This window comes from Dinoponera quadriceps, unplaced genomic scaffold (genome assembly GCF_001313825.1).
Source record: "Dinoponera quadriceps isolate SergipeBrazil2010 unplaced genomic scaffold, ASM131382v1 scaffold2662, whole genome shotgun sequence".
Classification (NCBI taxonomy): domain Eukaryota; kingdom Metazoa; phylum Arthropoda; class Insecta; order Hymenoptera; family Formicidae; genus Dinoponera; species Dinoponera quadriceps.
Window position 1 is genome coordinate 278,529 of NW_014556703.1, and position 23,015 is coordinate 301,543.

Here is a 23,015-nt window from a genome sequence, read left to right on the forward strand (position 1 = left end):
TTATGCTCCCACTTACAATACCACCGGCACGGTTAGCCTAGATCACACCTCTCTCTCTCTCTGTCTCTCTCTCTCTCCCTCCCTCTCTCATTCTTCCGTGTAAAGAAGTAGTAATGTATGCGTAACAAATCGACGCAGCGCATCCAATTCCATAACCATTAACGACCGGTCGCGAAAGTGTTCCGAGCATGTATAATAGGAAAAAAAAGTAGTTTTATCATATTAAAAATTGAAAATTATTAAAATCTGCATCGTCTGTTAATTCCGTCAATGTATGAGACAATAATTTTTAAATTATCTTTTCTGGAAAGCTATATCGTCAAGGGGAATAATTGGTTCTGCCAAAAATCCATTGTTGAGAAAGAAAGTCGAGCAAGGAGAAACTCCATTCCAAACGGACAAAACGCGTCCGTAATTTATCAGTTAACAGGGATTTTAAGCAACATCGTCTTGCGAATACGGCAAACGCTCAGGTGCGTTCCGGTATTCACTGCCAGCACTTCAAAAATCTATAGAATACGTGACACAAACTGTAGATCTGCGATATATTGGCGGTGAATATCGGAACGCACTTTACCAGATCAGAAAGATGGTGTTGCGGAAAAAAGAAAAAATTCCCTAATGTGAGGGAACAAAAAGCACGAGAATCTTGCAGTTGGCGTTGCGCGAGACGAAAGGCGCGAACTCGGCGAGGATTTACGATCACGACGAGCGTGCTCGCGGATGCGGTTTAGCATATAAGTCGGCCAGGCATCAATCGCCGCTGACTTCGTCTCCTGGATTTCCAATATGTCCACCTCGCGTGGGTGTACTTTACTTTCCGAGCGGCGGATTTACGCGTGGCCACAAACGGCCCGCTGTTGTGTGTTAACGCGACCTCGCGCCGTTGTCACGTGGCTGAATAGGTCCGTCAATGGCTCGCTTCATTGAATTAAATAGGCCGCTCGTGCACGTGCACGAGTAATTATTCCGGTGAGAAAATAATCACAGGTTCTTTCTACCTCCGCGAGAGGCTTCCGCGCCGCCGTTTCTGTCCTCCCCCGAGCCGTTATTTGTTTCGCCGAGTTAAAGTCGAGTCATTTGTACGTGTAGGATTAGTGTCCGCGAAGTCGGTGAATGAAATCAACGTTAATAACACAGGTGTGTACGATAGTCGCGCCTTTTTTTTCATGAAACAAATCGTTCCTTACGCTTTTTCGCGCGCTGAATTAAAATCCGGTCGCGGAATTTGCCTGTCACGTCAGGATTTTGAAATATCTTAATCCCAAGGTGAAAAATAAAACGCCATTTCTTTAAAGTTTCTGAGTTGAAACAACAATGAAACGAAGTGAAATGCTTTCGTTTTTTTTCTCTTTTTTTTCCTTCTTTTCTTGCGATCGCTCAATAATCTACTTCGAGTTGTACGCGATCACGGAGGCAGGAAGGAATGCGTCGGTTCTCGTTCGCTCAGGGTGGCGCAAAAGTACTCCTCTTACGCGCGCTCCGAATTGCAAGTAGAACGTACTTGCGACTTCGAGTCGCGATAAGTGGACCGAGACGAAGTCCCGTCTCGTCACAACGAGCCTTTTGTGTTGCACGCGCGACGGCTAGCGAGTTCGTAAAGTTAATCGCTCGCGCGGCCGTAAGGATACACGCGGCCGCCTCTTCTCTCGAGTCTCGAGAATCCGAGAGGAGACTATCATCACGCCAGTCCTCGAAAGTGTCTCTCTCTCTATCTCTCTCGCGTGTTCGCATTGGAAGAGATTAAAAAACACACACGCTTAAAATTTCTTTCTGCGAACTGAGTGAGTTGTTATTATGTTTAGTTATTATGATATGTTTTGCTTACAGCGATCGATTCCGTCATTCTACGTACAAAAGTATTTAGGTGGTGGTATTGAAAAGTGAATATTTTATGAGATATTTCTTACTTTGTGCTGAAAAATATCAGAATAAAAAGTCAAATATCTCGAAAAGTATTCACTTTTCGATGATCTTACTCTCGTGCTTTTATACGCAGAATGAATAGAGGAATCGATGTGTATTGAGGAAACTATAAGATTCCATTAAAAAAATGAAGTTGACTTTCCATTTGATTCCATCTAAGGTCAAACTGATAAGATCAATAAATAGATCTTTTTAAACTTTATAACTTTTGTTTGAAGCATTTTTTTTTCAAAATTGCTTTGTTTACGAGATATTCGACCGTATCCAGACTTTTAACTTAGCCTGTATACGGATTTCTTTCTTCCGTCGCATACTACCATGCATTGGGAAATGAGATCTCCGGATAGATGTGGACGCGAGAGAATTATATTAAAACTAAATTATCACTTCTTCTCTAATTGAAGGCTATAGCCGTTGAAACGCTTATTAATGGCTCTTTCGGCTGCGGCCGGCGAAGCTCGCAATAACTATTACGTTAACGACTAGTTTCGTAATGAAGCACCGAGGTTAAGCGAGATATCTCTCGCTTAGCGACGGGCACACAGGACTTTCGTTTGCACGCTCAGTAAATAATATGCTCACGATCGGGCCTGAAAAATTAGTTCTCATCCGCGCGACTCGCAACCGCCGTACGCAACGGCTTCTTTCCGGGTGCTTCGTTTCCTCACTCGGCAAAAAAATGCTCGCCCTTTTCTCGTGCGCACATGGAGAAAAATTACGTATCAATTCAAGGCTTATATATTCTAATAAACGCAATCATTGTTACATATATAAGCAAGAATATATTATCTTTTTACAAAAATTTAATATTCTTGAAATTTCAACAATATCATAACGTTACTGCAAAATTACGACAGTCCACTGCAGTATGATTATTCTGACGATAATAAATCTAAAGTTTTATCTATCCACCGCTAAATAACCTGATCTCAACATGTACATATTGAGAATACAAATCTCCTCAAAATAAGAATATTCTTTTTTCCGTGTAGGCACGGATGTCCGTTTTACCGACCTGTTGCTAAAACCCGGTTGGATCTTCCGACAGCTAAGGTATAATCGTTAAAGTGGCAGCGAAACGACGGCCGACTAATCCGTATTATGTACGGTGCGACCGAGAAATATCCAAAGTTTCGAAAGAGCGAAAGGACCCGAAGCTGCCGGGCGAAGTGGTGAAATCGGAGTGTACTTACGCGAAGGTGACCTAAAAGTGAAATCATTTGTACGTCTTACCCGCCGTCAAGTGTCGAAAAAGCCACCGCCTCCTTCTTTTCTCGCGCACGCCGGAGGTTCCTTTCGGCTTAGCCCGACCGCAGGTGTTCTCTCGCGAATCTTTACTCTTCCGATCGCGCGCTCAGTTTATTCCCTTCGTTTGAATGTCTATTCTTGTTGTATAGGTTGGGTCTCTAAATGTCCAAATGAAAGGTGCATATTGGTTCCCGGTAAAAAAAAAAAATCCACTGCGATGTGAGCTTCATTTTCTGACCGCTGGGATATGAAATGACCCCAAGTAACTATTCCCGGGTCAATGGCGTGTTCCGAAAGTTAATCGAAAACCCCTACATGAAAATATCGAGGTCAGGACAGTTTTCGAGTTACAAGCGATTATAGAAGAGTCGGTGTCGCGCGGACGGATTTCGTCATGAAGCAACATAAATTCCCCGAATCTCTCACAATCACCAGTATATCGGTTTTCTCCTTTCTTTTTTCCTACCGATCATTACGTCGGAGTATCAATCGGCCAGTATAATCATCGACGTACCGAGCCTCGAAAGTTGGGAAATCTTCTGAAACTTCTCCAACCGTAAAACCAATCTCTTACGTCGTTCGATTCCTTTCCTCTCGGCGAGAAGATAAACGATTGATCTCGCTCACGAACGGATCGGCGGCTGATCAGCTGACACTCCTACGCGATTCGACTCGATTTTGCCGAAAGTCTCTACGAATCGGCGAATCGCCGAAGCCGGCGGTCCTTTCGCGTTCTGCTTTTGCAACCCGCCGCGGTCTCCCGATTTCATCTCAGAATCGACGGTGCGCCGACTGGCGATCGAGTTTCGCACATTGGAAACCGTCGGCGGGGATCGTCGAGCAAACATTCTAATTTCGCCTAGTTCGCTCGGCTGGTTAGTTACGGTCGCCTACTTGTGTTAGAACGCAACGGCGATTAACCTAAACCATGTTGGCGATATAAGATTACACCGGTTGGCACGTTGACTTTCTAAGCGCGCTCGTCCGCGAGCCGAACTCGATCTCAACGTTCGTCGTCGTTTCACGTTGCCGAGGAGATAGATTGTGCCAATAGGTCGTTGCCGTACAGTGCAACGAATATGTAAGAAATTCATTCACAATCGTTCTTCCAAATTTAATGCGACTGAAATCGATTTTTCCGTTTTACTTAACCGTTTGCGCGACAGTGGCACGCCAACGTTTTTCATGATTCTAACTAACTTCTAGGCAGTCATATAGTCGACTATATCATTACTATACATTCTTAGAAACGTAAGGGAGTAAAAATAAATACCGCGCTTTCTCGCGACTTTACACGTGGGCTATCTCTTCTTATTCTTTCCGCGATGTGAATAAAATAAGAATAAAAATAAATAACACGGAAAATAACGAAGAAAATGACGGGTAATCCATTACCGTACGAGCAGCTAAAGCCGACTCATTGGCGAGCATAAAGCTGCTTCCACCATTGGTAGTCGGCACGAGACTCGGGTTGAACCGCGGCAGCGGTCGGGGATTGAGCGGTTCAGGGACTTCCGGGACTTCCGCGAAGGGAGAAAGTAAAGGAGTTCCCGCGGCGAGGTAAGGTGAGATGCAACCGCCAAGACGAGGGGGGGGGGGAGGGAGACGAGGAGACAAGAGGGAACAAAGAGAAGGAAGACGAAGTGCGCGCGTCGACCCGCGCCGGCGGTGGTGATGATGATGATGGTGGCGCGCGTCGTAACCACCGGTCAGAGTGAAGAAGAACGAGACTCGAACTCGCGCGTGTGTGTCCGGAGAGGAGAGGAGAGCGTGTGTGGACGAGAGCGAGAGGGTGAACAGGCGGGCAAAGTCAGACAGGCGAGCGGGCAGGCGCGCGTGCTACTTAGCTCAGCATGAAACGCGGTCACAGCCTCGGCACGTCTCGAACTCGCGCAACGACGCTTCGCACTCGGCTGTGTTTCACCAAAAACGTCGGCGCCGTGCTTGAAAAATCTTTCTTCGGCTCTCTCGGGAGCGCCCGCGAAAGACTGCTGACTCTTTTTGATTTTGTCTCCTCTCTCTCTCTCTCTCTCTCTCTCTACTATATTTTACGAAAACCAATCCAATAAGCTTGAAATATTCGATGTATTCGCCAGAATGGATTCGATGTATATCTGCCGGAAACGTAATCACATTAGGTCAAGTTATTTGTTTCTGCGGATAAAAACTATTTCTCCTCTCCAGGAAAATATGTGATTTCCGATAGATTTTTTCATGCTGAATGCGATCCTGTTGGTTGAATTTTCCGCTCAATCCCCAGGCTGTTATTGTGTATCTTCAATCATTCCCTTGATTATATCCTATTGAAGATGCATTGGTTCTTTCATCGTTAGATCGCGGAGTTGCATTACGTAATTTCGTTCGAAGTTGATTGTCGTCACGGGAGGTCGATAGAAATTGAAATTGCCGCTATTCAACGTGGCATCGGTCATGATTATTCGTTAGATGGACTGAACGGGAATGTGTTTCGGCGGCAGTGCCTGCTTTAGGTGATTTCACATTCATCTAGATGAAGATAAATATAGTGAGGTGAGTTCAGAATACAGACCATAACATCATTTCACATAACTTTTAGATAACATGGTTTTTTTATTATCTAAGATGAAGATGAATATATTTTGTATTTCTTTCACTTAGAGATAAAGATGATCTATTGATTCCTCTGGATGATTATTTGGATAATTTTATCTAGATACCGGCAAACACTGATCGGCGGTATCAGAGCGAGGGGAAGAGATGCTCGTGCTTATCGCGTACGAGCGCATGGGAGGAAGGTCTTTTGCGCCGTTTTACGGGCCGGCGACGGCGGCTCGGCTTGCCCCCGAAACCCTCATACCTCGATGCGCCGCCAGAGATATCTCCTTTTCCGCGGTTTTCTCTAATTGAACTAGTTTTCGAACTCACGGTGGGTTTTCGAGGTGTACTCGTGACAGCACGGTAACCCTCACAGGCCCGATCGGCCCTCCTCTCTCTATCTCTCGATCTCTCTGCGCGATTTTCTCTAATTAGACAGTTCGAAAGTAGACTTTTAGCGAATAACGATCGCGAATGTGGATCCAGATATATCGATTCCAAAGAGGCGCGCGCGTTTCTCGCGTAAGTTATGACACCGCGCGTGTTGACAATCCAGCTGTCATTTTTCTGCGACGCATTCAACGATATCGTTTTTCAAATAACGGGCTTAGGAATATTAACGATTCAATACTTCAAGGTTCAAATTATTTTCGACCTTTCCGCTCAATCGATTCGTGAAAATTCATTTACCTCGCGACAATATCGTAGATTTACGTTTATTTCAACATTTCAATATTCACAACTAATGAAACAATACATATTTGCGATATTTTTATATTGGGTATGCTGTAGCGATCAATAAAACGTTTGATTTATACAACCGATCAGAACGAGACACGGAGTATTCTCATAGAGCCGCCAAAAATGAAAAATTCAGCTTTTAGTAAATTATGAACAATGATAATAATAACAGTTTCTTTTCATCTCTGTCTCGTCCACGAAAATCGTCGGGAAAGTTTCAGGTGAGAGGGAGGGGGGGGGGGAGAGAGAGCCAAACATCGAGCGCCAAATTGCAGCGAACGGATTCGCGCGGTTCGTTCCGCGCTCCGTTCCTCCTCGCGAAGAATTTTTCGCGAGGAGAGACGAGACGTCGAAGAGGCGAAAGTGTTCGTTGCCAAAGTGAAAGCACGGACCAAAGCGCGGCTCTAAGTGGAATACGGGCGAAACAGGAACGGTGACCGCCGTCCGTGACGACGGCACGGGAATCGCCAATAACAGTTCGATAAGACGAAGATGCATTGCAGATTCTCCGCGAGTGCGGGCTTAAATCGACGTAACGCGTCCGCGTAACGTCTAGCGCGCGGATTACTTTCGCGAGGATCAATTTGAGACGGAGCTTGGCGCTATCGCAGCACCTTTGAGAACACGACGATAACGAGTTCTTCAAATCATCATTAATATATGACCCCATATCCCCGATATCATCGTGATTAACCCGGGAATAATCATCTTATTCGTTTCTTTTTACGTAAATGGTCACCTGTGGTCATTTAAACTTCAATTAAAAATCGCTATTATTAACAAAATATACAGTATTATCGATTGCTCTATGATTTATTATTATTTGGGGACATTGCAAATATAGATGTACTCGCTATTTTTTGGAGAAAATTAGGGGAAACCAAAACAAATATTTAAGAATCGGAATAAACGTATCAAGAGTCTAATTACGACGGTATTCCTAATAAATGAAGATATCAAATCGAAAAACGCTGTTTTTTGCCCTTTTTCGATGGAATAAGATATTTAAAAGTTCGTAAAGAATAATGATTAAAAAAGATAAGATGATATATTTCTGCTTATATATGAAACAACGATTGTGTCTATTAGAATATATGTCTTGAATTGACACTTGATTCTTTTCCGTGCACTCACGCACGCCCACACGCACTCACACTACCCATGCTCGATTAGTGTCGCGGAGAAAAATCGTTTGGTGCTATCGCGATCGCGACCTCTCTCTCTCTCTCTCGCTCGTTCCTTCGCTCGGTGTATCTTCTCGAAGACGACGACGGCGATGTCCTACATCCGAGACGCGAGTCTCCTCCACTGTGTGGCTGCTGTCTGCTCGCCTGCCCCTCTTTTCCATCGGTCTTTTCTGGCCCTGGTTATATTTAGTTGATATTTCATCCGTTTCTCGCGTCGAAGCCGGTCAGAGCTGATTATTGCGCCAGTTCGAGGCACTCGCTCGGAAAGGATCCCGCGATCTCGCGTTTATCCAGCGCCCGTCGATTCGCAGAGCCCGGCCCACGCAAATGTCAACGATGCGCCTCCTCCCCTTCCCTTTCTTTCTTCGTATCTGCCCGGCGTTGCCAAAGAGTACAACGCAACTGACAGATGTCAACGAGACGCGACAATGAGGGAAGAGATCGAACGGTCGCGATTATTGCTCTTGTAGCCTGTTTCCTTCAATCAAAACGCCGATCATTTATTGTTAGATCCAACCAAACTTATTTTTCACCTTGCTCGACAGTCCGACAATTCGGCACGAATTGTTGCCAACAGATGTATACCGCCGAACACGCATGCATCCTTCGCGTGGGTTTTCGTGAAGCGTATAAAAAAAAAACGCATAGTCCAGCGTTGTCCCGCGTGTGTATGTGTGACCTCCGTTAGTTGCGAACATATCTCGAACAACAAGCCGGCCGTCTCTCCGCCTACGTTACGCGCGATCGTTTAGAGTGGAATCCGTGTCGCGTGTTAGATCCATACGGGAGAACCGAGGCGGACTTGATCTGTTCGCTAAAAATCGCGCACACGCCGCGGAAGATGGTGTTAAGGTATCATCGTCGGGTCCATTCCCCTCCGTCTCTCCTCCTCCTCCTCATCACCACCCGCCGAAGTAAGCGGGCGCGAGGTAGGTTAAAGTAGGTAAATAGCTTGCCGGTAACCCGTCACCTGCGTTCTCGTTCTATAGAGAGCAATGCCTCTCTTTCTCCGTCGCTCTTACGTCCCCCCTCCCAGTAGAAGGAAAACGGCGTAAAGATTAACGCACCACTGCGCGCGACGTCAGAAGCGGATGATCCGCGCCGCCGTTCATCCCCGGAAGAAATGGGAAGCCGAGCGAGCGTTCGTTTGTTCGCCTATTATCGCGTCTAACGATAAGAAAATCGTCGTTGTATCTTCGTATCAGTCAGTTCGACGATCTCTCTCTCTCTCTCTCTCTCTCTCTTGCTGAGGCCTTTAATTAGAGGGTAGAGCAACGCAACAAAACGCAATTACATCATCGAGTTCTCGAATATACGGAGTATGAAAAAAAAATAACCATTCAATATATTATTATTATACGGCGGCAACAACAATATCGCGATGATCATCGCGAGATCGTTATGGAGGGCGGACGTTTACGATCGTCGCTCGATACCGCAACACTATGGAGATTGCGCGAAACGCGTTATAGATGCAGGTAGGTTAACAGATTAACAATCTATATCTCGAGGGCAGTTTAACAATGGAACCAGGCCAGCAGAGTGGTTACAGCGAGCCGCCCGTGGCCGTTGTCGTCTCGTCGAACCGCGTTCTCTCGCGGCCTTCCCCGCAGCCGAGAACTTGGCCGCGCATTCTGGACGACAATGTGTTCCTCGACGAGCAAGCACGTCTCCTTTGCGATTTTTACCGGCTTTTATTCGGGAAGTGGAGGTAGGGGGAGGCAAAAGTCCACGCCGGTTTATCGCGCGTGTCTTTGAGACACCTGAAGGGTATACGTTGAAAGAAATCCGCGGCTGCCGCTGGCTTTTCACTCGAGAACAAACAAGAGAACGGAGGATGTTGTCTCATGTTCTTATCGCGTCCTTAAGATTTCGTAAATATAATTGTAATATAAATATACAGACGTGGTTTGCGCTCGTTAGATGATAAACGATCGCGCCGTGATAAAGGTGGAAGGAAAGAAAAAGGAAAAAAATAATCACCGTGAAACGACGAGATCGTGATGATTAATTTCGCGGCTTCTCGGCCTTCACCAGGGAAGGGAAATATTCACCGCAAGCAACGGTAGCGTTTTTCATCAATCAAAATAATTTGTCATCCCGTAGAAGGTAGAACGATTACGATTTCTTCAACTCGATGTTACATTATTATCACTTGAATATATCTTATTCGTGGGAAGCAGTTTGTAATATTAAATTGAATCATTGGACGTTTTCATAATAACAATTTCTTTGTCGTATTTCAAAATTGAGGCAATAAGAGGACGAAAATATCCGAAACAACGATTGCGTCTATTAGAATATATGTCTTGAATTGTTACTTAATTTTTTTCCGTGTACGATTCATGGACGGGTGAGGTAGAAAGTTGCGGCGTGTACCTCCGCATCATGCAAAGCGCCGTATTATTCAAATCGGCGACTGTCAAAGCAACCGGGCGAACAGGAAGTGGAAGGAAAATTAAGGAAAGGAAGACGAAGAGACATTCCGTAGTGCAGCGGCACGTGTGGCTTGTGCCACCGCGACACGAGGTCGGCAATTCCGCGCGGGAGCACGATTGACATCTCTCGATGTCGCGCGAACTAAAATTCCTCAAGAGGCGGAATAGAACGCACGCGTGGTTTAGGTCAGGGACGATGAAGTCGACGGCGGTGGCAGCAGGTCGATAGAGACGGATCGCGCGATGCTGAGCGATTAACGATGGTGTGCAAGGCCTCTCGCGGCGATACATACGATAGTTAACGTTATTAACGTTGACGCGCGCACCGGAACATTACCGGAGAGGCATGCAACCTTTGTTAACCCTCTATTACGCCATGTAATTTGCCGACGTTATATACCTCTATATACAGGATAGCCCCCGAACGTTCCAACCGGACTCTGAGATGTGGTAGGATATTTAATTCCGAATAAAAAATCCCCGATCATTTCCGAACGGACGAGCAACATTTTACACAAGGAATTAGGTATGAGAAAGTAGAAAGAAGAAAGGTCTAGAAAAACGTTGGACCGAGTTGAAAGGAGACTATGTTGAGAAATAAATTTCACTTGGCTGAAAAAGTGTTTCTTTCTTAGGTCGGAAACTTTTATACATAACATAATGAGTAACAAATATGATTTATTAACGATGTCAAATTAATTCGACATTAAATTAATTAAAAATCGACTACTCATTCCCAAAGATCGCGTAGGATTGAAACGTGTACCACCCGTCACGCGCCTGTAGGCGACTCGCCGATAAACAACGATTCGTTGTCGCGACCTCCCGGTGTTATCTCCCGGGCGTATTCGAGTGCAATGGATACGGAACGGCGAAAACGAGAAGCGGTGATAAAAGTATACTCGGACGATCCGTATCCAGGTAACGCGCCGATCGATAGGGCTCGAGCTGACACGTGCGGATGCGTTCACGTGCGCGGTGAACGAGGAGAGCGCGCGTGTTCTCCTCTCCTCGCACGGACGATGCAAGTGGAGTAGGTTACGTAGATAAGTCGTTATACATACTCATATACGTACTTACGTACGCGAGCGTACGTAATTCGATCGGCGAGTGGGCATGTGGGGCCCCCGGTGCATCCTTCGTACGGATTATGGACACGCGGATGACCGCTGCTGTCTTTCATGGATTTGTTTTTGACGTTTCGTCAACATTTTGTCAACAGTTCACTTATTCAGTCGGAAACCGACCCCGCGCACTCTTAACGTCGGAAAACATCGACGACAGAGGAGATGGCTGACAGGATTAACACACTTATTTAAAATGATCGTCGAATTACGATGCGGGATATTGTTTCATTATCGGAAAGTACGCGCACGTTGGATTCCACGAATACTAACGGACGAACACAAGCAGACACGCTTGCAGATGGCTCATTCACTGTTGGCGCGATATGAAGAAAGAAGGGTTGCTTTTTTACGGGTTTGGACCCTTAAAAGAGTTTCTAGGGGGGAGGGGGGAGAAGAAGTCACCGAAGCTGTTCGGGAGAGGGTGCGCTTGAATGTTTTGACTGATATACCAGGTAATAAGTTGCGTGTTGCGTACAGCTGTTAGAACCAGCTTGACACACCGGTTTCGCAGCAGCGAGCGTTTTGATCTCCGAAAGAGATCGCGCGATAAGACGATTATATCTTCTCTAAATTCGCGGGATCACGACGATCTAGTTTCTCGCGAATAACTCCGTTCTCGTCCAGCGCATGTGCTACACGTAACATATATTTTTACGTGTAACTCTGACGAAGCGTGATTCAGACAGTTTTATTACTCGAGATTGAACTCGAGAAACACATTTAACCTTTTGTATCGGTTATACCGTCGAGTCTACCTCGACGTCGCGTTACGTTTTAACCCACTTCATATAAATATACTTTTTGTTCATTTATATATTAAAAATAAATTTACTAAATATATTGAATATCGATTTCTTAGATTAGATATGTCGCTTACTATCCTGTTACGAACAAAATGTTTTTAGTTACAGGACATCTATCTTATGAATTTCCACGGAGTAGCTGAATGAAAAAAGGTCGAAAGCGATTCGGGCGTCGCAGAAGGTTGAATTGTTAACTCGCGGCGCTTTTTCCAAACCTCGAGACCGCTTTCGAAAACACCGGTCTGGTTGGAGAGGAGGTTCTCTCGAACGCCAATTCGTCGAAATTATTCGTCGCAACGAGCCACGGAATGGGGTCGGTAATAAGCCCGCGAGATTAATTGCACTAGACGAGCCGAATTAAGGCGAGCGCTCGAGCGCGAGTCGTGGTGGGATTCACTTGACATCGCGTTCGACGTTTAGTTCGAATAGAGAGAGAGATCAATCCGGTGAATCCTAAAGAACGGACGGACCGATCTCGTCGGGGTTGTGTGGCCAGCTGCGCGCAAGTCGACCGAAACGAGGCTTCGGATATCAAACTGGCCGGCGTGCGCCTGTTGATATTAGCATTTATTTATATCTCCTGACCTCAAATATGTGTAACGTGTCGGTCGGTCGGCCGGCCGCCCCCCCTCTCCGTCACCGGCACGGCACAGGCACGCCTCCGTTTTTCGAGGTTACGCTGTAAGAGTGAAAAAGAGACCGGAGAAAGAGAGAGAAGAAATAAGGAGAGAGAGAAAGAGAGGGAGAGAGGGGGAGAACCCGATGATATCGAGCTCCATCAAATCCCCGTCGTTGGTGGTGTAACACACATACAGTGTCTCCTTTGTGACGTCACCGAGCGAGGGCGTCGCACAGCCGCGGTCCGTTTTATTTTACCACCCGTGCGATCGAGAGAGACGCGACACGATGCTCCTCCGCTTCGCGTGGGAAACGCACTGAAGCCCTTTCGAGTCGAAAATTTTTCACACATCTTCGTACGAATCTAAGGAAGAACGGAGAGGACGAAAGTCGCGGATGTGCGATTTTTATTTCGATCTACTAGTGGAATCTGGCAATAAAGTGGTTGAAGGGAAAGTCCGAGTAGCGTCTCTTGTATTGACAAAAGAAGGGCCTCAGCTGTTTCATCGTTTTCGACTCGAAATCTATGCGGAAATGTGGGTGAAGTCTTCTCTATAAATTTCAAATCACCTTCGTGGATCCGTGGATCTCTTTCGCGCGGGTCTCGCCATTAATTCTAAATAAAAACGAGTGCTGGAGGATAGAGATCTATTTTAATTTGGAGACACGTGTGAGGAGAAGGACCTCCTCTCTCTCTCATCGCGTTAGATATCTAAATCCGACGATATACGATACATTCGTTGTATATTTTTCAATTTCTCGTTTTCCTTTTTTTTTTATCTCGCCAAGCGACGCTTATTCGCGCGAGGTGAAAATATCGTTCGGCCAGACGTTTGGCTCCTCGATGCGCCGAATAAAAAAAAAAGAGAAGAAAGAAAGGGAAAGAGAGGGAGCAGCACGCACAGTTCGAGCGAGCGAGCGAGCGAACAATCGATTCGCGACCTCATCGGCTGCTGGAAAGTGGGAACGATGCAATTTTTGATCCAAATATTTATAGCTCCTCGACACTGCGAGAACCGCGTGTACCCCCTTTCCCCGCGCCGCTAATACACACGTACACGTGCGCGCGCGCGAGAGTATGGCGCGGAAAGAAATTCTGGAACGATGTTCGTGAAATAAGGTAAACGTTTTAGCGATAAAATTAACTGTACACGTGACAGACACACGGTGTTCCGAGCGCGCGCGCGCATGCGCGTAACGGCGCGAAGCCGTAAAATTAAACGAGATTACGCGAAGGGGTAATTTTTAAAATAATTAATTTTAGCCCGTTAATCCGACAGAGTTGCGTGCGCGGCCACGAGGCCCCGCGTGTACAGCCTTGACCAAAAGCGCCGCGTCACCTTTAATAAATTGCGGCAGGGCGAAGCGTTGGCGCGCTTTGCGAAAAAAGCACGCGCACGCGCGAGCAAGCGAAACGGCGAACGAGAGAGAGAGAGAAAGGTCAACTTTTACGATTAATACACTTCGTATGTAATTATTGATAAGACGCTTTCGCGCAAAACTGACATCGGCACGCTGGATGTGAAACCTCTTTGAAAAATTTATTAAAATAAGAAACTCGTTAAATTTATCACGATAGTGAGCGCGCACGTGTATCGTTAATTACTAATTGACTTTCGACTTCAGTGGAAACTACCTGTCGTTTGATATATCGCGATCGTTCGCCCCGTATTTTCGGAGTTAAGACGAGAAAAACATGTTATCTCACCTAAAAATTATCTGAAATGTTATGGTCCATATTTTGAACTCACTTTTCGACAAAATGAATGAAATAATATGGACTTATGCGTTAAGCCCGTAAATTAAGTTATCTTAATGAGCGCAAAGAGAGAGATAGACACGGAGAGACGTAAAAAGCGCGCGACGCAAGACGGGTTACGTTGGCGTCATAGCGAGAAATTCTTTCGCGAGTGAGCGCACGTAACGCGCGGCTTACGTAGACCGAGAGATAAAGCGTAATCATCGCGAAAAACATTAAACGGCCAAGAAACAGCCACGAAAGAGGTGGAGGACTCTGCCGCGCGGCGTCTTGTATAATGGCCTGACTAACGCCAAGCTAAATGTGCGTGGGGGATCCTTCGTAATGTGGACATCCTTGGCATAAGCATAGAAAGCTAGAAAGCCTCGGCACCGTCTATGATAACCCAAATACAAGTCGCGCGCTCGATTATCCGACTTTGTTTGAGAGAAACGTTCTTTTGTGCGCGCTCGTTACCGCGCCGCCACCAAATAAATCACATCGCCGCGAAACGCCCCATATACCGCAGGAATTTGAATTTAAGCCACGAAGTGTCGCTAAAATCGCATTTTCATTCCTCACCGATGGAAAATATTTCTCCCTTTGCTCTCCCTTTTCACTCTTCGAACGATTTTCTTATAGGTTTCTCGAGTCGAGTAAATCCGATGGACATTTTCCTGCAAAGAGTCTGTCACTTCCGTTTAGAAATTAGTGCCTCGAATTTGAAGATATCACGCGATACACGGTTAACAGCGTTGGGTACCTAAACGCGGAGGTAAAAAGAAATTGGAATTTATCGGTCGAGAAGACAAACGTTCCCGAGAATTTCACACTCCTCGCGAACGTTGTCGGTCATAAATCACCCTCGCCGCAAATTATCGCGTTACATGACGGAGACTTTTGGCAGCCGCGGCGCTGACTCGTAACCTAGTGGGTGCCAAATTTTTGACGGTCGACAAAAAAGTAGTGTAAACACACGTCGGCGTTAGAAAGTCGGCTAGACCTTTTTGCGATGTGCGGCAGCAACGACTTGGACAAAGATGCGAATAGGATGAGAGAGCTCGCGCTCACTTTCCCTCGCGGCCGACCAGGCGAACGGATATCGTCCCTGGCGATCGCTAAAGGGTACCATCACTGAGACGGCGAATTCGCTTTCGCAGATCGCCGCTCGTTAAACCTGTCGGAGCGACGGAGTAACGATACCTTTTCCAGCGCGAGACAATAAATAAGCCAAGTAATTTACCGTCTCGTCGCCGGCAGAGCTTAAAACTTAAGGAACACAATGTGCGCTATACGGATCGAAGGACAGGCCGAGTATATTATTCAAACGCTGAAGTTACACATTTACCAATTTTTTATTTAGTTAGAGAAAGTCTACTTTCTCCGTTTCGTCGATAATCAATAAATAACAGATAATACTTATCATAACAATAACTAAGAGGAAAATATCTGAAAAATAAAATAGTACGAGAATAGATTGAAAAGTTTCTAACCTGAAGTCTAGAAAAACGTTGGACCAAGTGTGAGATTGAGTTGAAGGGAAACTATGTTGGGAAATCAATTTTACTTAAAAAATTTACAATATTTTTTATTCGTCATATAGACGTATAATCGTATGTGAATTTCTCGGTAAGTCGGACGTCTATCCACGTTAATAGTTCACGAGGATCGTGAACGAGGATAAGCAGGTGGTTCAACAGCGCGTGCGAATTAGTAGGACAACCCGGTGTCCGTCAGACAGGACAACGAGTGCGAGTGCACGTTCCGTAAAATTGCAGCATTCACTCGGCAACGATTCCGTTCGAATTGCCAACGAGTCTAAAGTGGAATGGCAATATACAGCCTACGATCTAATCCGAGTGAGTTTAATCATTCCGGCTAAGCGGGATCTATCGCGAACTGCACCGAGAAGCGATGATCGATTGAGCGGAGGTCGACGGAAATTGGCACGAGAGATGGACTGACAGGACGAAGGTAACGGATGACGAAATCAAGGACGTCACCCCCACGTCATCCCTACGTCAAAACTATCGGTTGACGAGTCAATTATAATGACGGCTCGATGGCCGCGATATCCTCCGGGGAAAGGGAGTTCGCGCGCGCTGAATTGTGCGAAAGAAAATTGATACCCGGCGAAATCCTATTTCGCGTTAAAAACGTTGCTCGATGACGTTATACACACGGAAAAAATCAAATAAATCTTTGGAAAAATATGGAAAAATCAATATTTTCTGCTGTAAATTCAAATAAATATCTCTTATAATAATATTCTAGGTATATAATATTCTAGGTTTTTTGGGGAGGGGGTCACTGAATCCTAATCTGAGGTAAAAATTTTCAATTGTTTTTAAATAGAATAATATAATTAGTGGTGGACCCTCTTGCCACGAGATTTCCAATCGCCAAAAATACTTTTTCTAACCTAATCCTTTCGTTTTCAGTTCAAACATTGTTAACGATTTGATACTTTCGCCAAGGGAAACCCCACAAATTTCTCTCCTCATCTTTCCTACTCTCTCTCTCTCTCTCTCTCTTTCTCTCTTCCTCGACAAAAGGAGGCGCACACTGCTCTCGAATATCCAGGACACCCCATAGTACACACGAATGTATCGTATGCGACGCGCAGAAGGAAATACGAGAGATTCGCTACCGCCGCGGCGCGCGTTGTCAAAGGCGGCCGAGGTTCGTCGTTCACACAAAGTGGATACACACACGCACACACACCACGTAGGTGTGCGTGCACGAAGGTAACCCATTTCAGGCTGGTTCGCTAGCCGTCGGTTTCCTCTTCCTACTCTCTCTCTCTCTCTCTCTTTCTCGCTTGCGCCCCCGCGATCAGGTCCGCCTCTTTCCTTCCCTCTCGTTCCTTCCGTCCATCTCTCCATCTCAGTCCATGTGTGTCTTCCCTCCCTCCCCCCTCTCTCTCTCACACTTTCGCTCGCTCGTTCGTTCGTTCGCTCGCGTGTATCCCATACATTTTCCGAGTTCCTGTATCTCTGTGTGCCGTCGCTGAGTATTGAGCGGGGTGAATGATCTTGCGCAATGTGCGCGTACAGCAACCCCGACTCCGACGACCTCGGAGAGTTGGGAGGCTACTCTTTCATCTGAGGCTGCCACCCCTGGCCCCAAAAATCAAGGGCCATCGAAAGAGAGGAAGAAAGAATGAGGAAAAGAGAGAGAGAGAGATAAAGAGGGCTCTATCGAAATTGATTAATCGATCGCCACGACAATATACGGAAAAAATTAAGTGTAAGTAATCAATCCAAGATTTATACATTCTAATAGACTCAATCATTGTTTCATATATATAAACAAGAATATATTATTTTCTCACAAAAATTTAATATTCTTGACTAGACCAGATTTTTATTGCAGCCTTGAGCGGCTTGACGCGTAACGGAGCCTTCAAAGCCAATAAATTACCTACACATAAACATTTGCCGTCTATCATTGGAAATTCCATGGACAATGTATTAGATCGTGACGTAGATTTTAGAATCAAAATTGTGTGCGCTTTATTAATGCGAGGAAAGTTCAGATGAAATGAGCCCGCTCGCTCGTGTGCTATGACAACGACAACGTCGACATCGCCCAGTCGCTCGTTAATAGAGCCACCAATGACGCCACGGCGGATATTAGATACGAGCAAAACTAGTTACACGAACGTTACTTCGCACGTGCACCGTTCTGCGGCCGACGAGGAGAGAGAAAGACAGACACATGGGAAGAGAAGGAGAAGCGGCTACGACGACGAGCCTTGATGAGGGGATTGCTAATCGGTGATCGGCGTGCAATCACGCTGGAAAAATGATTTCTCGGTCATACAACCTCGTCGCGCGTATGTGCACACGTGTGACAAAACGACGACGGGGCGAATGGAACAAAAGTTCTATCACGTGTACAAGCAGGATCGGCTGCCGCGTAACCTCATTACGTAAGCGACAAATTTCTTCAACAAGTCCGGAGTCGATTAACGGGAGAATTCGACGAGAAAGACCATTGCTAACAAGGAGAGGGCTTCAGCTGTTTCATCGTTTTCGATTCGAACTCTATGCAGAAATGTTGTGGGTGAAATCAATAACATATTCTGCAAGTTACAGCTCCTATCTTTACGTTAAAAAAATGGCGATATAATAACCTTCCCAAAAATCTGGAAACGGTCGAATATTTCACAAACGATGCATTTCAGAAAACAACGTTTCGGACAAAAGTTTTAAGGTTTCAAGAAGCGCGGTTTTAAAAAGCTTGTAAGATTTTCTAGACTGGAAGAAGACAATTTTATTTATCGATCTTAAAAATACTTTAAAAGGCCGATCTTAAAGAGACTTTAAGAGATTCCGAATTAAATTCTCGTTAAAAGCGAAGTCCGCGAGAAGACAAGCGCGATATAATTTTTTCTTGAATTTTCCCCTCACGAAAAAATTGATCGCCGATTTTTGACAAGACCAGATTGCCAATTCACGAGAATTTTGTCCGAGATACCGTTTATTCTGCGATTAAAATAGAAGGAGACTTCATAAACGCATTATCGATGTTCTTCGAGAAACAAGAATCCAATGTAGCTGAAGAATACATTCCTCAATCGTGAGAGAATATCGGTGAAAACGACGATCGACGAATGACAAGAGAGAGCCCTTTTCTCCGCCTCCCGACAGTCTTCTCTTCGACCTACGTGTGACCTCGATAACAATAATTATGAAACTTGGTCGCGATAGTGAAAGTATCGTGTACAGGACGTTTCATAATCGAGCGCGCGCGAGCGACGCGTCGTTCTCCGTCGAATTCGTCATATCGTTTCGTCCGAGGCGAAAGGCAAATCTCTTTCCGCACATCGTCCGCTATACGTCAAATGTCCACGAAGGAAGGTACCGAGCGACACGCAGCTCAGAAGAAGGTTCGCCTCGCACGCGGAGAGAAATTGGTTTGTCTTGGTGAAAAGTGAAATCGGCGAAACAGTTGCGAGACGTTAAATGGACTTAGAAAAAGATATGGGTGTGAAACGCGATCGATGTATGAAAGTAAACGCGAGAATATGCTACACACCGTTGGTATCTAACGAAGCTAATTATTGTAGGTCTCGTAAAAAATATTCAGTAGTCATTCTCGTTGAGAATGCACAGAAAAAAATTAGTCTTAAATCAACAATAGATTTTCATATATAAGCAAGAATATTATAAATCTTATTATATAAATCATATTCTGTAAATAATAGATTCGCGGTATTTGGAGAAAAAACGCCATGTGAAAATTTTCCAACATCCACGAGATGAGATCGCGTGTGTCGTTCTCGTGGACGATATCGATGAGGATCGCTTCCGCGTCATAAAGAAATTCCGATGAAATTCGGGAAGATGAAATCTTTCGCGACGGGATCTGTCTGATTATTCCGTAAATTTTGGGGAATTTCTTACAAATCGTAAATTTGGCGTCACCCACGCCGTGTGATTTGTACACCGCGGAGAACCATGACAATTTTACAACTTTCACCCACGCGAGCGTGTATGACTCCTCATTCACTTAAAAATCCGAGAGAAACCCGATCTATCATCGTAAAAGCAAAACGCGACGTGAGGTGAAAATTGTTCTCTCTGGAGTACTCGACGTTTTCATCGAGAGAGAGAGAGAGAGAGAGAGAGAGAGAGTTTTCCGACAGAAAGAAGGCGTGTTTTCGTATAATATTCACTGCCAGTACTGGAAATCTACAGTTCATGTTATGCATTACGTGTCATTTGACCTTGACGTCTCCACCCAGAGTCAAACTGATAAGATCAACAAACAGATTGCTTTAAACTCCACAACTTTTATATAAAAGACTTTCGACCCACCTGTATAAACTCTATACGTAATTTTCTTTGTGTCTAACAAAGAAAGATCTCTTCTCATTGAGATTTAGCGGATTCGCTTATGTGATTTATATTGCAACCGCAATGTGTGAATCGTGCGCGAAAATAAATAACGCTGCGCCATCTATTCGCGCACCTCGGAAATTATCCTCGCGACGATATGCCACTTTGTAGGTATCGTAGATCACTGTTGTGATATCGCGAAAACACGTTATTCGACGCGTCGTTAAACTTGTCGAGCCTGAAATGTTGATTTTCGATTTTGGTTAAACTAAACCGCATCCGGTTGCGCGATTTTTTTAATATGAATCATTAATGTGATTAATACTTTTTTTTTTAATATAAATCATTTCTTTTCACAGTAGCAACACAAAAATTGCAAGAAAAACAGTGAGATTTTCACTGTCTAATGCAGATAAACTTTGCAGCGTGTGATTATATAGAACACGTCTATATATACTGTTTCGTGTCCTTTTTTGTAGCAACTCAAGATCTGTACACATATAGGATAAGTCTTTTATGATGCCAATTATCAAGCTTATGATAATATTTTGAAAAACTTGAGAGCAGTCAACAAGTCCTATCAAATGCGCTCTATCTTTACAAAGATTACACTGAATGTCAGAGAACCAAAGAAATAAAGAGACACACACACAGAGGTGGAGACTTCTGTCAAACGCACATGTTCTGTTACAATTACACATAGCTGTGCACAGCGTTCTCTCTGATACAGTGTGTAACAACGACAAGTATGTATGCAATCAAAGTTGTCATTCGACACAGGCGCAAACAACAGAGAGAGACTCAGAGATACATACACCCTTCCTTGTCAGGAACGGTTTTAAAGAAACAAATCAGCACTGATGTGCTCCACTGTCTTTTCAAAGGGGACAAAAGCACAATTCGAATCACTCACCTTACACGCGGACGCAGCCAGTTTACACAACGGATCGACGAAGTTACATGGACGCTTCAGATATGAACTGCAAAAAAACGGATTTGAATTACCACTGAGTAACCACTTTTTCCCATCTTGTGTGTTTATTTTGATCGGTATTCGAAATCAACTTCAATTACTCGGGCAAAAATAAATAAACGAATAAACGGAACCTGTCCCGGCATATTTACTTATATACTTATACTAATGTGTATGTGTGTGTGTGTGTGTGTGTGTAGCAAGCTATTCCCTCCTTCACAATCTTGCTTTAAAATATAAGCAGTAATCAAATTGACCAACCACGGTCGTTTCTTGGAAGAATAATCGATGGTGATTGGTCAATTTGTCTGATGCTCACGTTTTGAAGCAAGATCGTGGAAGCAAGGGGTGAAACGGCGATTCCACAGATTTATTTAACCGGACACGAAACCGCGATGGTAAAAACTGTCAAGCAGCAAAGGAAAAGTGACGAGAGAGTCGGACAGACCGATACGATCGCCGTCTTCTGTCGGTAACCTGACAACAATGACCTTCGTGTCATTACTCAACGGCCGATTTTAACAGCAACTTCACGGCTATGAACCGGGGTCTACAGTGAGAATTTAAGACGCAAGATTTAAGAAATTAACCAATCGCAGTCGAATTATAGAAGAAAAGTCAATTATGATTGGTCGATCTCTTAAATCTTACATCTTAAATTCTCATCGTAGACTCCGCTCGAGGAAAACAAAGGAAAAATCCGAGAGGCCTCTTACGTACGGAAAAAAATCGTTACCTTTTCACCCGTACGAAACCAAGAGGACCTGACGCGAGATGAGAGGTTAGAAAAATTGGCTCAGCGTTGGCGTTCGCGATAACCAGACGGAAGCGACGATCTTTCACGAAAACGAAAACGCGCCCGTCAACGACCGACTTGACACTCGCCGATGTTCCGTAGATACTTGACGAACAACATCGCGGCTCCTTCGCAAACAGAAACGCGCACGCCGCTACTCCATGACGCGACCGCGGCGGCTCTCTCTCACACTCATTCACTCACTCGTTCTATATGCCCTCTCACTCTCTCTCACTATCTCTAACTCACTCATTCCTTCAACCATCCTTCTCGCTCCTTCTCTCTCTCACTCGCCGAGCGTAATACGAGCTTTCATCGAAAGTCAAGGCTGCGCGCATACACTTGTGACTTACCAGCTTAAGGTCAGAGCGGTCAGAGCGGGACGTTCGTTGTTTACTGTTGGCGTCGTCGATTGGCACAAGCGACAGATTCACGTATGACGCGTGGACACGCGAGACTGAAATAGTCGCGTCACACACACGTGGGCGAATATTCGTGCGAGAAAACTCCTGATTACGGATATCGCGACGCGACGATTCGCACGATCGGCAGCGGCGGCGAAGCACACGACGCGACTTGCGTTCCGGCGCTCCTCAGTCGCGAGTTTCGAGACTCCGACGAGAAGTAACTGTTGATCGAATTCAAACCTCGCGAATTCGTCGAAACGGAACGCGTCGATCGCGAATGATCGAGATTGAGCGTCGATCGATGGGACGAACATTTCACATCGCGCGCGCACGCGCTAAAGCCCGTATCAGACTACGGATTGGAGATTGAGATTCAATTGAAATTTGACCAATCGGCGACGAATCAGCGAATGAAGTTCACTAAATTTCACTAAGCTGGAGTTTAATTAACTTTGCACTGATTGGCCAAATTCAATTCAATCCTAATCTCTAATCCGTAGTTTGATACCGGTTTTATGGCGTTCACGATCAGCTATTCGAACGATTCGATGACCGTCCGCAATAATTCCCATAATGTCGTTCAGTCCTAGTTT

The 23,015-nt window shown here is 45.1% G+C and overlaps 1 protein-coding gene across 4 annotated transcripts in view; it reads right to left on the minus strand.

Annotated features, from left to right (window-relative positions):
• The window catches only part of LOC106748035 (protein roadkill), a 71,278-nt gene extending 48,634 nt beyond the window's left edge, over positions 1-22,644 (minus strand). For 2 of the 4 annotated variants that reach the window (XM_014626204.1, XM_014626202.1), the window contains exons 1-2: positions 21,956-22,185; positions 21,160-21,226 (exon numbers count right to left, since the gene is read on the minus strand). The gene's annotated coding sequence lies outside the window, so the exon portion shown is untranslated. Of the gene's footprint in view, positions 1-21,159; positions 21,227-21,955; positions 22,186-22,264; positions 22,326-22,368 lie in introns of those variants that run through there. The other 2 variants (XM_014626203.1, XM_014626205.1) reach the window with 2 other exon arrangements.
• Positions 22,645-23,015: the final 371 nt, after the last annotated feature.